The following is an 18,541-nucleotide window of genomic DNA, read 5'->3' on the forward strand; positions in this document are numbered from 1 at the left end:
TTCTATTTTGGCGCCGTAGTCGGGCCATGAGTGTTTGTTTGATGGATGTTATTTATGTACTCTGATGTGACGTGGCGAGTGTAAGCCAACTATGTTATCTCCCCCTTTTATTATATATTACATGGGATGTTGTAATGATTGCCTGACTTGCGACATTGCTTTCAATGTGGTTATGCCTCTAAGTCGTGCCTCGACACGTGGGAGCTATAGCCGCATCGAGGGCGTTACACATCTGCAACCACAACAGGCACATCCTCACAAATACCGATAGGTATGGCAGTTGATTTATCGGCCATTTGCAAAGATATTTTAGTAGGTGTCAACTTATTCAATTCAAGTCTACGAAATAAAGAGAGAGGCATAACACTAACACCGGCTCCAAGATCACATAAAGCAGTTTTAACATAATTTCTTTTAATGGAGCATGGTATAGTTGGTACCCCCGGATCTCCAAGTTTCTTTGGTATTCCACCCTTAAAAGTGTAATTAGCAAGCATGGTGGAAATTTCATCTTCCGATATCTTTCTTTTATTTGTAATGATATCCTTCATATACTTAGCATAAGGATTTAATTTAAGCATATCAGTTAAGCGCATACATAAGAAGATAGGTCTAATCATTTCAGCAAAGCGCTCAAAATCCTCATCATCCTTTGTCTTGGATGGTTTAGGAGGAAAAGGCATGGGTTTATAAACCCATGGTTCTCTCTCTCTACCATGGTTCCTAGCAACAAAGTCTCTTCTATCATAACGTTGATTCTTTGATTGTAGGTTATCAAGATCAACAGCAGGCTCAACCTCTACTTCATTAGTATTGCTAGGTTGAGCATCAACATGAACATTATCATTAACATTATCTCTAGGTTCATGTTCATCTCCTGATTGTGTTTTAGCATCAGAAATAGAAATATTATTGGGATTCTCAGGTGTGTCTACAATAGGTTCACTAGAAGCATGCAAAGTCCCATCATTTTTCTTTTTCTTCTTTTTAGAAGAACTAGGTGTCTCTAAATTATTTCTCTAAGAATCCTGCTCGATTCTCTTAGGGTGGCCTTCAGGATACAAAGGTTCCTAAGTCATTCTACCGGTTCTAGTAGCCACTCTAACGGCAAAGTCATATTTATTATTTAATTCATCGAGCAAATCACTTTGAGCTTTAAGTACTTGCTCAGCTTGAGTGGTAACCATAGAAGCATATTTGCTAATGAGTTTAAGTTCACCTTTAACTCTAGCCATATAATCACTCAAGCGTCCTATCTCGAAAGCATTATTCTTTAGTTATCTACCAACATAAGCATTAAAACTTTCTTGCCTAGCCATAAAGTCATCAAATTCATCTAAACATGGGCTATGAAATCTAGTAGATGGGATTTCAACTTTATCATATCTATAGAGAGAATTTACCTTTACTACCCATGACGAGTTATCAAGACAATGTGTTTCTTCAACAGGTGGTATATTAAGACCATGTATTTCTTCAATAGGAGGTAAATTCTTAACATCTTCAGCTTTAATACCTTTTTCTTTCATTGATTTCTTTGCCTCTTGCATATCTTCTGGACTGAGAAATAGAACAACCCTCTTCTTCGGAGTGGGTTTAGGAATAGGCTCAGGAGTTGGCTCAATTGGCTCAGGGATTGCCTCAGGAATTGGCTCAGGAAGAGTCCAATTATTTTCATTAGTCAACATATTATTCAATAGTAATTCATCTTGGTCGACTGTTCTTTCCCTGAAAACACAACCAACACAACTATCCAAGTAGTCCTTGGAAGCATCGGTTAGTCCATTATAAAAGATATCAAGTATTTCATCTTTCTTAAGAGGATGATCAAGCAAAGCATTAAGTAATCGGAGAAGCCTCCCCCAAGCTTGTGGGAGACTCTCATATTTGATTTGCACAAAATTATATATTTCCCGCAAGGCAGCTTGGTTCTTATGAGCAGGAAAATATTTAGCAGAGAAGTAATAAATCATATCCTGGGGACTACGCACAACCAGGATCAAGAGAATTAAACCAAGTTTTAGCATCACCCTTTAATGAGAACGGAAATATCTTAAGGATATAATAATAGCGAGACTTCTCATCATTAGTAAACAGGGTGGCTATATCATTTAACTTGGTAAGATGTGCCACAACAGTTTTAGATTTGAGGCCATAAAAAGGATCAAATTCAACTAAGGTAATAATTTCAGGATCAACAGAGAATTCATAATCCTTATCAGTAACACAGATAGGTGAAGTAGCAAAAGCGGGTTCAGGTTTCATTCTAGCATTAAGAGATTGCTGCTTCCATTTAGCTAATAACTTCTTAAGATCGTATCTATCTTTGCAAGCAAAAATAGCTCTAGCAGCTTCCTCATTCATAACATAACCCTCAGGAACAACATGTAATTCATAATCAGGGGGAGAACTTTCATCATCACTATCATCAATAATAGCATCTTCAATAATTTCATTCTCTCTAACCCTAGCAAGTTGTTCATTAAGAAATTCACCTAATGGCAAAGTAGTATCACGCACAGAAGTAGTTCCATCATAAGTATCATGCATAGCAGAAGTGGCATCATCAATAACATGCGACATATTAGAATTCATAGCAGTAGCAGGTTTAGGTGTCGCAAGCTTACTCAAAACAGAAGGAGAATCTAGTGCAGAGCTAGATGGCAGTTCCTTACCTCCCCTCGTAGTTGAGGGGTAAATCTTAGTTTTTGCGTCTTTCAAGTTCTTCATAGTGACCAGCAGATATAAATCCCAAGGGACTCAAAGAATAGAGCTATGCTCCCCGGCAACAGCGCCAGAAATTAGTCTTGATAACCCACAAGTGTGTGGGATCGCAACAGCTTCCGACGGTAGAGTATTCAACCCAAATTTATTGATTCGACATAAGGGGAGCCAAAGAATATTCTTAAGTATTAGCAGTTGAGTTGTCAATTCAACCACACCTGGATAACTTAGTATCTGCAACAAAGTATTTAGTAGCAACATAGTATGATAATAAAGGTAACAGTAGCAAAAGTAAAGATAACAGCTTTGTAGTAGTTGTAACAGTAGCAACGGAAAAGTAAATAAGCAAAGCACAATATGTGAAAATCCTGTAGGCATTGGATAAGTGATGGATAATTATGTTGGATGCGATTCCTCATGTAATAGCTATAACATAGGGTGACACAGAACTAGCTCCAGTTCATCAATGTAATATAGGCATGTATTCCGAATATAGTCATACGTGCTTATGGAAAAGAACTTGCATGACATCTTTTGTCCTACCCTCCCGTGGCAGCGGGGTCCTAGTGGAAACTAAGAGATATTAAGGCCTCCTTTTAATAGAGAACCGGACCAAAGCATTAACACATAGTGAATACATGAACTCCTCAAACTACGGTCATCACCGAGAAGTATCCCGATTATTGTCACTTTGGGGTTGTCGGATCATAACACATAATAGGTGAATATAGACTTGCAAGATAGGATGAAGAACTCACATATATTCATGAAAACATAATAGGTTCAGATATGAGATCATGGCACTCGGGCCCTAGTGACAAGCATTAAGCATAGCAAAGTCATAGCAACATCAATCTCAAACCATAGTGGATACTAGGGATCAAAGCCTAACAAAACTAACTTGATTACATGGTAAATCTCATCCAATCCATCACCGTCTAGCAAGCCTATGATGGAATTACTCACGCACGGTGGTGAGCATCATGAAATCGGTGATGGAGGATGGTTGATGATGACGATGGCGATGAATCCCCCTCTCCGGAGCCCCGAACGGACTCCGGATCAGCGCTCCTGAGAGAGATTAGGGCTTGGCGGCGGCTCCGTATCGTAAAACACGATGAAACTTTCTCTCTGATTTTTTTCTCCGTGAAACAGAATATATGGAGTTGGAGTTGAGGTCGATGGAGCATCATGGGGACCCACGAGACAGGGGGCGCGCCCAGGGGGGAGGGCGCGCCCCCCACCCTCGTGGACAGGGTGTGGGCCCCTGGCCTTGATTGTTTCGCCAATATTTTTTATATTTTCCAAAAGTTATCTTCGTGGATTTTCAGGTCATTCCGAGAACTTCTGTTTTCTGCACAATAAACAACACCATGGCAGTTCCGCTGAAAACAGCGTCAGTCTGGGTTAGTTTCACTCAAATCATGCAAGTTAGAGTCTAAAGCAAGGGCAAAAGTGTTTGAAAAAGTAGATACGTTGGAGACGTATCACCCAGCTTGCTGACTCCGTTAAGGAGAATAAGAGTCTTCGACGCGGCATATTTAGTAAGTGCTCTAACGAACCACTATAAAGTTCGGCGAAGAAGCATGCTAACAGAATTATGTGTGTAGGTATGTTGACAGGTCGCCCCGAAGAGGAGATGCCCGGATCTGCAGGCGATCTTTTGCAGGAGCTCTCGCAACTGCACGAACAAGTTCGGTAGGTGATGCAGGGCATTGCCCATGCCTTATGGCCATCCGCCTCCCTGCCAGGAGGCATGGGGGAGCTTGTTGAGATGCTCAAGGGAGCGTGGCGGCGCTTCCAATTATGGAAGATATCGGCCTGTCGGCAAGGTGCAAGGGAAGCCCGGGCCATGGTGAAGACGCGATACACCAAGGCTGACCCGAACCACATGGCCGAGGTCGGACCTGTAGGGTCAGATGGGAAAGAAATCCCTGTGAGTCTGGTATATGACCAGCTAGCATTAGCCGCTAAGTATTCCCAACAGGATTGTAGGCTAGGTAGCCTGTTGGATGGTATAGAAGAAGAGTTTAGTCATGCTAAGTGACTTTGTACTTCAAAGGACATATTTTGTCCCTAGCCGGATTGTAAATCATTTGTCTTGGCGGACCTTTTTTGCTTCAACCTCTGGACCCGACAATCCGGAGTGTATCGGAATACCCGCTCGGTTATGTGAAAACCAGGGCACGCGTGGAAACAAGGAGTAGGGGTCATAAGTGCTTGAACAGACAAGTACCCAACTAGTTATGTTATATTACATGGGTAGTAAGAAACATCTTCCAGGGAGAATAGTTCTGTTAAGGGTTCCTTTCCCTGGGTGTGCATGCATTAGTGTGCACGTCCGAACTGTGAAGAATGATGCAGGATATAATCATCTGGGGGCATGTTTTGTAATAAGTAAAAGACATCTTTTGTTCACCGACCGAATATTCCCTTAAGAATGCTAGCTTTCGGCTTCACCCAGTCTGAGGTACACATCCGGCTGACCCGGCAGTAACAATCGCAGAGGTGCTCCCCTTATGCCCTAGCCGAATTAACGGTAACGTAGGGCATAAACACAAGAGCCAGGCAACCTAGCTTGGCCAAAACTTAAGTCATATCGATGCATATAGTGGTGAAAAAAGGCACATATGGGGAAATTACGCATATGTGGTGGGCATAAAGCCCAGAAGATAATTATATTAAGCTTCTGTATAAGAAGCCCCCAGGTATATTGAGCGTGCATAGCGCGGCATGAGTGTGCGGTTAAAGCATACTTGCAGCTTTTTAAAGCTATATATATAAAAAGGAGAGAGAGATGATATAATTTAAAAGGGAAGACGGAGGTAAGGAGACAAACACAGAGTTCGACACTAGGCGTAGAATCTTCGGAGTCTGGCCGCGTTCCATGGGTTCGGCTCGAGTCGATTATCTGATGCATCACGCAAACGGTACGCTCCTCCGGTGAGAACTTTATCAATGATGAAGGGACCCTCCCATTTGGGCTTGAGCTTGTCCTTTTTCTTCTTTGGTAGGCGTAGAACAAGTTCGCCAATGTTATAAGTTTTGGCTTGTACTTCTCTGCTTTGATACCTTCGAGCCTGCTACTGATAGAATGCGGAATGGGCCTTTGCAACATCGCGCTCCTCCTCCAGGGCATCTAAGCCGTCCTGCCAATCCAGCTCGGCTTCTCTCTCTTTGTACATGTGCACTCGAGATGAGTCATGGATAATATCGCAGGGTAGCACTGCCTCTGCGTCGTACACCATAAAAAATGGTGTGTATCTGGTGGTGTGATTTGGCGTGGTCCGCAACCCCCATAGTACGGAGTCGAGCTCCTCGACCCAGTGCATATCTGATTCCTTCAAAGACCGCACTAGTCTGGGTTTAATGCCGCTCATGATAAGACCGTTTGCTCGTTCGACTTGACCGTTTGTTTGGGGGTGATAGACGAAGGCATAATCAATTTTTATGCCCATTTTGCCGCACCATGCTTTCACCTTGTCGGCTGTGAAGTTTGAGCCGTTATAGGTGATGATGTTGTGGGGGACACCATAACGGTGTACGACCCCGGATATGAAGTCTATCACTGGTCCGGACTCGGCCGTTTTAACTGGTTTGGCTTCTATCGTTTTGGTGAATTTATCGACCATGACCAACAAGTATTTCTTCTTATGGCTTCCTCCTTTAAGGGGTCCAACCATATCGAGCCCCCAGACCGCAAAGGGCCAAGTTATGGGGATTGTTTGGAGAGCGGTGGGTGGCATATGGCTTCGATTTGCAAAAAGCTGGCACCCGACGCAATGTTGGACGAAGTCCTGTGCGTCTGCCCGGGCCGTAGGCCAGTAGAAACCTGTACGGAAGGCCTTGCTTACGAGCGCCCGGGCTACGGTGTGGTGGCCGCCGAGTCCGGCATGAATTTCGGCCAAGAGCTGCCGCCCTTCCTCTTCGGAGATACACCTTTGGAGCACTCCAGTCGCGCTTTTCTTATAAAGCTCTCCCTCGTGGACTTTGTAGGCTTTAGAACGCCGCACAATGCAATGTGCCTCGTTTTGGTCCTCAGGGAGTTCTTGCCTATTTACGTAGGCTAAGAAGGGTTCTGTCCACGGGGCGATGACAGCCATAATCACGTGGGCCAAAGGTGTTATTTCGGTGGCGGAGCCTCCGATTACGTCAGATTGTTCGGGATCTGGGGTTGTGTTCGGATCCGGACTGTTATTGCCGGTCTCCCCTTCCCACACCACGGATGGCTTGAATAGCCTTTCCAAAAATATATTAGGTGGGACGGGGTCGTGTTTAGCGCCTATGCGAGCGAGGATATCCGCCGCTTGATTGTTTTCTCGGACCACATGGTGGAATTCGAGCCCCTCGAACCGAGCTGAACTTTTGAGGACGGCATTGCGGTAGGCCGCCATTTTTGGGTCCTTGGTGTTGAAGTCTCCATTTATTTGAGATATTGCGAGATTTGAATCCCCATGCACTTCTAGGCACTTAATGCCCATGGAGACTGCCATCTGAAGACCGTGCAACAAGGCCTCATATTCGGCTGCATTGTTGGAATCTGTGTAAAGTATTTGGAGTACGTATTGGACTGTATCTTAGGTGGGGGATATCAGGACGACGCTTGCCCCTAGACCAGCTAGCATCTTAGAGCCGTCAAAGTGCATGATCCAATTGGAGTACGCGCCGTACTCTTTAGGGAGTTCGACTTCTGTCCATTCGGCGACGAAGTCAGCCAGTACTTGCGACTTAATGGCTTGATACGTCTCCAAGGTATCTATAATTTTTGATTGCTCCATGCTACTTTATCTACTGTTTTTGACTATATTGGGCTTTATTTTCCACTTTTATATTATTTTTGGGACTAACCTATTAACCGGAGGCCCAGCCTAGAATTGCTGTTTTTTTGCCTATTTCAGTGTTTCGAGGAAACATAATATCAAATGAAGTCCAAATGGAATGAAACCTTCGGGAACGTGATCTTCTCACCGAACGTGATCCAGGAGACTTGGACCCTACTCCAAGAAGCTTCCGAGGAGGTCACGAGGGTGGAGGGCGCGCCCCCCTGGGCGCGCCCCCTACCTCGTGGGCCCCTTGGAGCTCCACCGACGTACTCCTTCCTCCTATATATACCTACGTATCCCCAATAGACCAGACACGGAGCCAAAAACCTAATTCCACTGCTGTACCTTCTTGTATCCACGAGATCCCATCTTGGGGCCTGTTCCAGAGCTCCGCCGGAGAGGGCATCCACCACGGAGGGCTTCTACATCAACACCATAGCCCCTCCGATGAAGTGTGAGTAGTTTACTTCAGACCTTCGGGTCCATAGCTAGTAGCTAGATGGCTTCTTCTCTCTTTTTGGATCTCAATACAATGTTCTCCCCCTCTCTCGTGGAGATCTATTCGATGTAATCTTCTTTTTGCGGTGTGTTTTTTGAGACCGATGAATTGTGGGTTTATGATCCAACTTATCTATGAATAATATTTGAATCTTCTCTGAATTCTTTTATGTATGATTGAGTTATCTTTGCAAGTCTCTTTGAATTATCCGTTTGGTTTGGCCAACTAGATTGGTAGTTCTTGCAATGGGAGAAGTGCATGGCTTTGGGTTCAATCTTGCGGTGTCCTTACTCAGTGACAGAAAGAGTTGCAAGGCACGTATTGTATTGTTGCCATCGAGGATAACAAGATGGGGTATTTATCATATTGCATGAATTTATTCCTCTACATCATGTCATCTTGCTTAAGGCGTTACTCTGTTTTTAACTTATTACTCTAGATGCATGCTGGATAGCGGTCGATGAGTGGAGTAATAGTTGTAGATGCAGAATCGTTTCGATCTACTTGTCTCGGACGTGATGCCTATATACATGATCATACCTAGATAACCTCATAACTATGCTCAATTCTATCAATTGCTCAACAGTAATTTGTTCACCCACCGTAGAATGCTCTTGAGAGAAGCCACTAGTGAAACCTATGGCCCCCGGGTCTATTCTCATCATATCAATCTCCATCACTTTATTTACTTGCTTTTCCTTTTACTTTTTACTTTGCATCTTTATACCAAAAATACCAAAAATATTATCTCTATCAGATCTCACTCTCGTAAGTGACCGTGAAGGGATTGACAACCCCTAAGCATTGGTTGCGAGTTGCTATCATTTTGTGCAGGTACGAGGGACTTGCGTGTGACCTCCTACTGGATTGATACCTTGGTTCTCAAAAACTGAGGGAAATACTTATGCTACTGTGCTGCATCACCCCCTCCTCTTCGGGGAAAACCAACGCAAGCTCGAGACGTAGCAAGAAGGATTTTTGGCGCTGTTGCCGGGGAGGCTTACACAAAAGTCAACATACCAAGTACCCATCGCAATCCCTATCTCTCGCATTGCATTATTTGCCATTTGCCTCTCATTTTCCTCTCCCCCACTTCACCCTTGCCGTTTTATTCGCTCTCTCTTTCCCTTTGCCTTTCATTTGCTTGTGTGCTAGTTTGCTTGTTTGCTGTAATGGCCTTACCTAAGTTTGGTGATCTTCACTTTAAAAGGCTAGAAGAGATGGAAAACAATGTCAGGAAGTTTATGGTCTTGCAATTTTAACATAATAATTTCTTTAGAAACGAGCTTAAGGAACAAAAGAGTTTTATGAGTTATATAAATAAAGAGCTCGATGATATGTCTAAAGAATTTGATGGTGTAAGAGCCCAAATTGCTCGTCTTGAAAAGATGACCACTGAAATTTCGGATATGCAAGCTACCTTAGTCAATAAGATGGCTGCTAAACCGAACAACTATGAAAATCAAGATGAAGAAGTTATTGATGTGTCCCCTATTAAATCTTTGTTTTGCAATATGAATCTTGATGAAACTGAATATGATCTTCGTTTACCTAGAAGGCGTTCTAAGAATTCTGAGTTTTTGGATCTTGATGATGAAATTGATAAAAGTGGGATTGAAAGAAATAAAAATCTAAATATTGCTAAACCCACTATTTTAGATCTCAAGGAATTTAATTATGAAAATTGCTCTTTGATTGATTGTATTTCCTTGTTGCAATCCGTGTTAAATTCTCCTCATGCTTATAGTCAAAATAAGGCCTTACCGAACACATTGTTGATGCCTTGATGCAATCCTATGAAGAAAAGCTTGAGTTGAAAGTTTCCATCCCTAGAAAACTCCATGATGAGTGGGAACCTACCATTAAAATTAAAATTAAAGATTATGAGTTTCATGTTTTGTGTGATTTGGGTGCTAGTGTCTCTACTATCCCCAAAGCTTTGTGTGATTTGCTAGATTTCCGTGACTTTGATGATTGCTCTCTAAACTTGCATCTTGCGGATTCCACTATTAAAAAACCTATGGGAAGAATTAATGATGTTCTTATTGTTGCAAATAGGAATTATGTGCCCGTAGATTTTATCGTTCTAGATATAGATTGCAATCCTTCATGTCCTATTATTCTTGGTAGACCTTTCCTTAGAACGATTGGTGCATATATTGATATGAAGGAAGGGAATATTAAATTCCAATTTCCCTTAATAAGGGTATGGAACACTTTCCTAGAAAGAAAATAAAATTACCATATGAATCTATCATGAGAGCCACTTATGGATTGCCTACCAAAGATGGCAATACCTAGATCTATCCTTGCTTTTATGCCTAGCTAGGGGCGTTAAACGGTAGCGCTTGTTGGGAGGCAACCCAATTTTATTTTGTGTTTTTTGTTTTTGGTTCTGTTTAGGAATAAATAATCCATCTAACTTCTGTTTGGATGTGGTTTTATGTTTTAATTAGTGTTTGTGCCAAGTAAGACCTATAGGATAACCTACGATGATAGTTGATTTGATTCTGCTGAAAAACAGAAACCTTAGCGCTAACGAGATTAGCTGCCATTTTTTACTGGAGAGTGCTTTTGTGTTGATTCTTTTTGCTTCTGATCAATAAACAAATTGTACAGGACTTCCTATTTTTGTAGAATTTTTAGAGTTCCATAAGTTTGCGTTAGTTACAGATTACTACAGACTGTTCTGTTTTTGACAGATTCTGTTTTTCGTGTGTTGTTTGCTTATTTTGATGAATCTATGGCTAGTAAATTAGTTTATAAACCATAGAGAAGTTGGAATACAGTAGGTTTAACACCAATATAAATAAAGAATGAGTTCATTACAGTACCTTGAAGTAGTCTTTTGTTTTCTTTCTCTAACGGAGCTCACGAGATTTCTATTGAGTTTTGTGTTGTGAAGTTTTCAAGTTTTGGGTGAATTCTTTTGATGGATTATGGAACAAGGAGTGGCAAGAGCCTAAGATTGGGGATGACCACGGCACCCCCAAGATAATCCAAGTACACCAAAAAGTCAAAGCTTGGGGATGCCCTGGAAGGCATCCCCTCTTTCGTCCACTTCCATCGGTAATTTACTTGGAGCTATATTTTTATTCACCAACATGATATGTGTTTTGCTTGGAGCGTCTTGTATTATTTGTGTCTTTGCTTGTTAGTCTACCACAATCATCCTTGCTGTACGCACCTTTTGAGAGAGCCATACATGATTTGGAATTTTTTAGAATACTCTATGTGCTTCACTTAAATCTTTTGAGCTTGATAGTTTTGCTCATAGTGCTTCACTTATATATTTTTGAGCGTGATAATTTTTGCTCTAGGTATTCACTTAGATCTTTTAGAGCACGATGGTGGATTTGTTTTAAAGAAACTTGATCTCTCATGCTTCACTTAGATTATTCTGAGAGTCATTAATAGCATGGTAATTTTCTTAATGTTAATATACTTAGTGTTCGAGATATGTGAAACTTTATTTTGAGTGAATTGAATACTAAGATAAATCTAATGCTTAATAATTGTTTTAAGATATGGAGGTAATAATATCAAAGTCGTGCTAGTTGATAATTGTGAATTTGAGAAATACTTGTGTTAAAGTTTGCAAGTCCCGTAGCATGCACGTATGGGTAAAGTTGTGTAACAAATTTGAAGCATGAAGTGTACCTGGCTTGTGCATCCTTATGAGTGGCGGTCGGGGACGAGCGATGGTCTTTTCCTACCAATCTATCCCCCTAGGGAATGCATAGTAGTACTTTGCTTCGAGGGCTAATAAACTTTTGCAATAAGTATATGAGTTCTTTATGACTAATGCGAGTCCATGGATTATACGCACTTTTACCTTTCCGCATTTGCTAGCCTCTTCGGTACCGTGCATTGCCCTTTCTCACATTGAGAGTTGGTGCAAACTTCGCCGGTACATCCAAACCCCGTGATATGATACGCTCTTTCACACATAAACCTCCTTATATCTTCCTCAAAACAGCCACCATACCTACCTATTATGGCATTTCCATAGCCATTCCGAGATATATTGCCATGCAACTTTCCACCGTTCTGTTCATCATGACATACTTTACTTTTGTCATATTGCCATTGCATGATCATGTAGTTGACATCGTATTTGTGGCAAAACTACCACGCATTATTTTTCATACATGTCACTCTTGATTCATTGCACCATCCCGGTACACCGCTGGAGGCATTCATATAGAGTCATATCGTGTTCTAGTTTCGAGTTGTAATATCAAGTTGTTGTAATGAAAGTGTGATGATCATCATTATTAGAGCATTGCCCTAGTGAGGAAAAGGATGATGGAGACTATGATTCCCACACAAGTCGGGATGAGACTCCGGACGAAAAAAAGAGAGAAATAAAAAAGAGGCCATAAAAAAAGGAGAAAAGGCCCAAATAAAAAAAATGAGAGAAAAAGAGAGAAGGGGCAATGTTACTATCCTTTTACCACACTTGTGCTTCAAAGTAGCACCTTGTTCTTCATGTAGTGAGTCTCATATATTTGTGCTTCAAAGTAGCACCTTGTTCTTCATGTAGTGAGTCTCATATATTTGTGCTTCAAAATAGCACCATGTTTTTCATATAGTGAGTCTCATAAATTATCTTGTTCATACTAGTGGGAATTTTTCATTATAGAACTTGGCTTGTATATTCCAATGATGGGCTTCCTCAAAATGCCCTAGGTCTTCGTGAGCAAGCGAGTTGGATGCACACCCACTAGTTTTCTTTTGTTGAGCATTCATAGCTCTAGTGCATCTGTTGCATGGCAATCCCTACTCCTCATGTTGACATCAATTGATGGGCATCTCCATAGCCCGTTGATTATCCTCGTCAATATGAGACTTTCTTTTTTTTGTCTTCTCCACACAATCCCATCATCATATTCTATTCCACCTATAGTGCTATATCCATGGCTTGCGCTCATATATTGCGTGAGGGTTGAAAAAGCTGAAGCACGTTAAAAAGTATGAAACAATTGCTTGGCTTGTCATCGGGGGTATAGAAGTTGGGAACATCTTTGTCTGACGAAAATGAAGCATAGCCTAACTATATGATTTTGTAGGGATGAACTTTCTTTGTCCATGTTATTTTGAGATGACATAACTGCTTGATTAGTATGCTTGAAGTATTATTATTTTTATGTCAATATGAACTTCTATCTTGAATCTTTTGGATCTAAATATTCATACCATGATCAAGAAGGTTTACATTGAAATTATGCCAAAGTATCACTCCGCATCAAAAATTCTTCTTTTTATCATTTACCTACTCGAGGACGAGTAGGAATTAAGCTTGGGGATGCCTGATACGTCTCCAACGTATCTATAATTTTTGATTGCTCCATGCTACTTTATCTACTGTTTTGGACTATATTGGGCTTTATTTTCCACTTTTATATTATTTTTGGGACTAACCTATTAACCGGAGGCCTAGCCCAGAATTGCTGTTTTTTTGCCTATTTCAGTGTTTCGAGGAAACAGAATATCAAACGGAGTCCAAACGGAATGAAACCTTCGGGAATGTGATCTTCTCACCGAACGTGATCCAGGAGACTTGGACCCTACTCCAAGAAGCTTCCAAGGAGGTCACGAGGGTGGAGGGCGTGCCCCCCTGGGCGCGCCCCCTACCTCGTGGGCCCCTCGGAGCTCCACCGACGTACTCCTTCCTCCTATATATACCTACGTATCCCCAATAGACCAGACACGGAGCCAAAAACCTAATTCCACTGCCGCACCTTCCTGTATCCACGGGATCCCATCTTGGGGCCTGTTCCGGAGCTCCGCCGGAGAGGGCATCCACCATGGAGGGCTTCTACATCAACACCATAGCCCCTCCGATGAAGTGTGAGTAGTTTACTTCAGACCTTCGGGTCCATAGCTAGTAGCTAGATGGCTTCTTCTCTCTTTTTGGATCTCAATACAATGTTCTCCCCCTCTCTCGTGGAGATCTATTCGATGTAATCTTCTTTTTGCGGTGTGTTTGTTGAGACCGATGAATTGTGGGTTTATGATCCAACTTATCTATGAATAATATTTGAATCTTCTCTGAATTCTTTTATGTATGATTGAGTGATCTTTGCAAGTCTCTTTGAATTATCCGTTTGGTTTGGCCAACTAGATTGGTAGTTCTTGCAATGGGAGAAGTGCATGGCTTTGGGTTCAATCCTGCGGTGTCCTTACTCAGTGACAAAAAGAGTTGCAAGGCACGTATTGTATTGTTGCCATCAAGGATAACAAGATGGGGTATTTATCATATTGCATGAATTTATTCCTCTACATCATGTCATCTTGCTTAAGGCGTTACTCTGTTTTTAACTTAATACTCTAGATGCATGCTGGATAGCGGTCGATGAGTGGAGTAATAGTAGTAGATGCAGAATCGTTTCGATCTACTTGTCTCGGACGTGATGCCTATATACATGATCATACCTAGATAACCTCATAACTATGCTCAATTCTATCAATTGCTCAACAGTAATTTGTTCACCCACCGTAGAATACTTATGCTCTTGAGAGAAGCCACTAGTGAAACCTATGGCCCCTGGGTCTATTCTCATCATATCAATCTCCATCACTTTATTTACTTGCTTTGCCTTTTACTTTTTACTTTGCATCTTTATACCAAAACTACCAAAAATATTATCTCTATCAGATCTCACTCTCGTAAGTGACCGTGAAGGGATTGACAACCCCTAAGCATTGGTTGCGAGTTGCTACCGTTTTGTGCAGGTACGAGGGACTTGCGCGTGACCTCCTACTGGATTGATACCTTGGTTCTCAAAAACTGAGGGAAATACTTACGCTACAGTGCTGCATCACCCCCTCCTCTTCGGGGAAAACCAACGCAAGCTCGAGACGTAGCATGGCTCACCGCAGTTTGTATGTTATGTCGAACGGTAGGAGTTCGATAGCCCATTTGGCAATCCGGCCCGTAGCATCGCGGTTATTTTCGCGGTTATTTATTATGTCATTGAGTGGTACTTCGGAGGCCACCGTGATTGAACACTCTTGAAAGTAGTGTCGTAGTTTTCAGGATGCCATGAAGACCGCGTATGCTATCTTTTGATAATGTGGGTACCGTGACTTTCATGGGGTGAGGACAGTGGATACGTAGTATACCGGCTTTTGGAGCGGGAACTTATGTCCATCTGTCTCTCGTTCGACAACGAGCACTGCACTTACAACTTGATGTGTTGCAGCTATATACAGCAGCATTGGTTCGCCGACATTTGGCGCGGCCAGGATCGGATTGGTGGCCAAGAGGGCTTTTATTTCCTCCAGTCCGGCCGTAGCCGCATCCGTCCACTCGAAGTGTTCGGTGAGTCGAAGAAGGCGATAAAGAGGTAGTTCCTTTTCTCCTAATCGGGAGATAAAGCGTCTTAAGGCGGCCACGCATCCAGTTAATTTCTGGATTTGCTTGAGCTCTGTTGGGGTAGCCAACTATGACACAGCTTGGATTTTAGCCGGGTTTTCTTTAATTCCTCTATTGGAAATGATGAAGCCCAAGAGTTTTCCGGCAGGTACACCGAAAACGCATTTTTCTGGGTTGAGCTTGATGTCATATGTTCGGAGATTGTCGAACGTAAGCCTCAAGTCATCTATTAAAGATCTGATGTGTCTGGTTTTGATGACCACATCGTCTACGTATGCCTCCACTGTTTTGCCGATTTGTGTTTCCAGGCATGTCTGAATCATGCGTTGATAGGTTGCCCCGGCATTTTTGAGCCCGAAAGACATGGTGTTAAAACAGAAGGGGCCGTATGGAGTGATAAATGCCGTTGCGGCTTGATCGGACTCCACCTTCTTGATTTGATGGTATCCGGAGTATGCGTCGAGGAAACACAATGAGTCGTGTCCTGCGGTAGCATCGATGATTTGATCGATGCGGGGGAGGGGGAAGGGATCCTTGGGACAAGCCTTATTGAGGTCCTAGAAATCGACGCATATGCGCCAGGATTTGTCCTTCTTTGGTACCATCACCAGGTTTGCTAGCCAGTCCAGATGTTTAATTTCTCTGATGAATCCGGCCTCGAGTAGCTTGGCTAGCTCTTCTCCCATGGCTTCTCGCTTGGGTTCTGAAAAGCGCCGAAGAATCTGCTTGACCGGATTATATCCCTTTAGTATGTTTAGGCTGTGCTCGGCCAGTCTGCGTGGGATACCTGGCATATCCGAAGGATGCCAGGCGAACATGTCCCAATTCTCGCGCAAGAACTCTCGTAGTGCAGCGTCTATTGTGTGGTTCAGTTGTGCCCCAATTGATGATTTTTTTGTAGGGTCCATTGGGTGGACCTGGAATTTCACTATTTCGTCTGCTGGTTTGAAAGAGGTGGACTTGGGTCGTTTGTCGAGTATCACGTCGTCCCTGTCCACTATGGAGTGCAGCGCAGTTAATTCTTCGGCCGCGAGGGCTTTGGATAATGCCTCCAGGGCTAGTGCGGCGGTTTTGTTTTCGGCGCGGAGTGCTATGTCCGGATCACTTGCTAGAGTGATGATTCCATTGGGCCCCGGCATCTTAAGCTTCATGTATCCGTAACGGGGTATAGCTTGGAAGCTTGTGAATGCATCCCGCCCTAAAAGGGCGTGGTATCCACTGTTAAACGGGGCCACTTGGAATGTGATTTCTTCAGACCTATAATTCTCTGGCGTGCCGAATACCACATCCAGTGTTATTTTTCCCGTGCATCGTGCCTCCCGACTAGGGATGATTCCTTTGAAGGTCGTGCTGCTTTGCTCAATGCGGCTCTTGTCTATTTCCATTTTGTTAAGAGTTTCCTCATAGATGAGGTTTAATCCGCTGCCGCCGTCCATGAGCACTTTAGTATCCGGAAGCCGTCCACAATTAGACTAAGGACCAAAGCAGACGGTGCTCGGATTGTTCGGAATTGAGGTTCATCATTGGCATTGAAGGTTATGACCGTATCGTTCCATGGGTTTATTGTTGCGACATGGCAGACTTCGGCAAGGCTGCGGAGCGCTTGTTTGCGCCTATTGTTTGAGGCGAAAGTCTCGAAGACTGTTAGTACTGTACTGTTATTTTCTGCGGGGTGGTACTCTGCAGTATTGTTGATGAGAAGATCCTCTCCACTCTTGGCCACCTGCCGGAGTATCCAACATGCTCTAAGGCTGTGTGTTGGTATGATGCCTGGTGTGCTGTGAATTTTGCATGGTCAGTTGAGCCATCCCTCCAGTACGGTTCCACGCCCTGTATAGTGCCTTGGCTTCTTTGTAGTTGGATTGGGTGACTTGCGAGAGCGTACCCTTTTAGTTCGGACGAGGGGTTTAGTTAGGGCCGGAGAGGATCCCAGAATTTTGTTTGGGTTTTCCAGGCGCTTTCCATCGCACGGTACTTCTGTACTATGGCCACCAAGTCGGTGAAGTGAGCTATGTCACGGCGACTTATGGCGTTGAGAATTCCCTTGTCCGTGCAATTTTTGCAAAAGAATGAGATTGCGTCTTCCTCATGACAGTCCTTAACCTTGCTCATTACAAGGAGGAATCTGGCCCAGAAGTGGTGTACTGTCTCTTGGGGCTCTTGTGTAATGTGGGAAAGATCACATGTGTTTGGGTGGGTGGGTAGACTTAAGTTCACATCCTAATCCGATCTGAGACCCAGGGGCAAAGGAGCTCCCGAGCTTGGCAGCTCGGGTTCCAAGACGTTGCCCAATATTTGTGGCCCGTTGCCCAATTCTAAGTTCGGAGCCTAGGCCTTGTCCTCCCGTAGACGGGTATCCGGCTCGGAGAGCTCGGGAATCCGGACATAGTTCATCCTCAAAATAGAGGAAGAATCGTTGTTTTGTTCCTCCACTATTGCTATCTGATGGGTGACCGGCGGAGAGTTAATCTCCCTTTGGTCAGGTTTAAGCCCGATCCGATCATAGTCCGTAGCGACTCCCAGGGCGGCGATGCGATCCAAGAGCTCGTTCAGGGAGGAGAGCTCCATTGAATCCATCTGCTCGGTGAATTCCGACCTGACGTGGAGGTTGTTCTTGATGACCTGAGAACTCATCATCGGCGTGGCAGCCGAACGGGCGGCCATGACGAAACCGCCCAGCCGGAGAGTCTAGCCTACAGCCAGGGATTCTCCAGAGGTGATGGTGTCCTTGACAACAAGGCGAGCCATCAAGCCTTATCGCGACGGCACAATGGAACTCTCAATGAAAGCACCAATGTCGGTGTCAAAACCAGCGGATCTCGGGTAGGGGGTCCCGAACTGTGCATCTAAGGCTAATGGTAACAGGAGACAAGGGACACAATGTTTACCAAGGTTTGGGCCCTCTCGATGGAGGTAATACCCCACTTCCTGCTTGATTGATCTTGATGATATGAGTATTACAAGAGTTGATCTACCACGAGATCGTAGAGGCTAAACCCTAGAAGCTAGCCTATGGTTATGATTGTTGTTGTCCTACGGACTAAACCTTCTGGTTTATATAGACACCGGAGGGGGCTAGGGTTACACAGAGTCGGTTATAGAGAAGGAGATCTA

The sequence above is a fragment of the Triticum dicoccoides genome, chromosome 1B, assembly GCF_002162155.2.
Source record: "Triticum dicoccoides isolate Atlit2015 ecotype Zavitan chromosome 1B, WEW_v2.0, whole genome shotgun sequence".
Taxonomy (NCBI): domain Eukaryota; kingdom Viridiplantae; phylum Streptophyta; class Magnoliopsida; order Poales; family Poaceae; genus Triticum; species Triticum dicoccoides.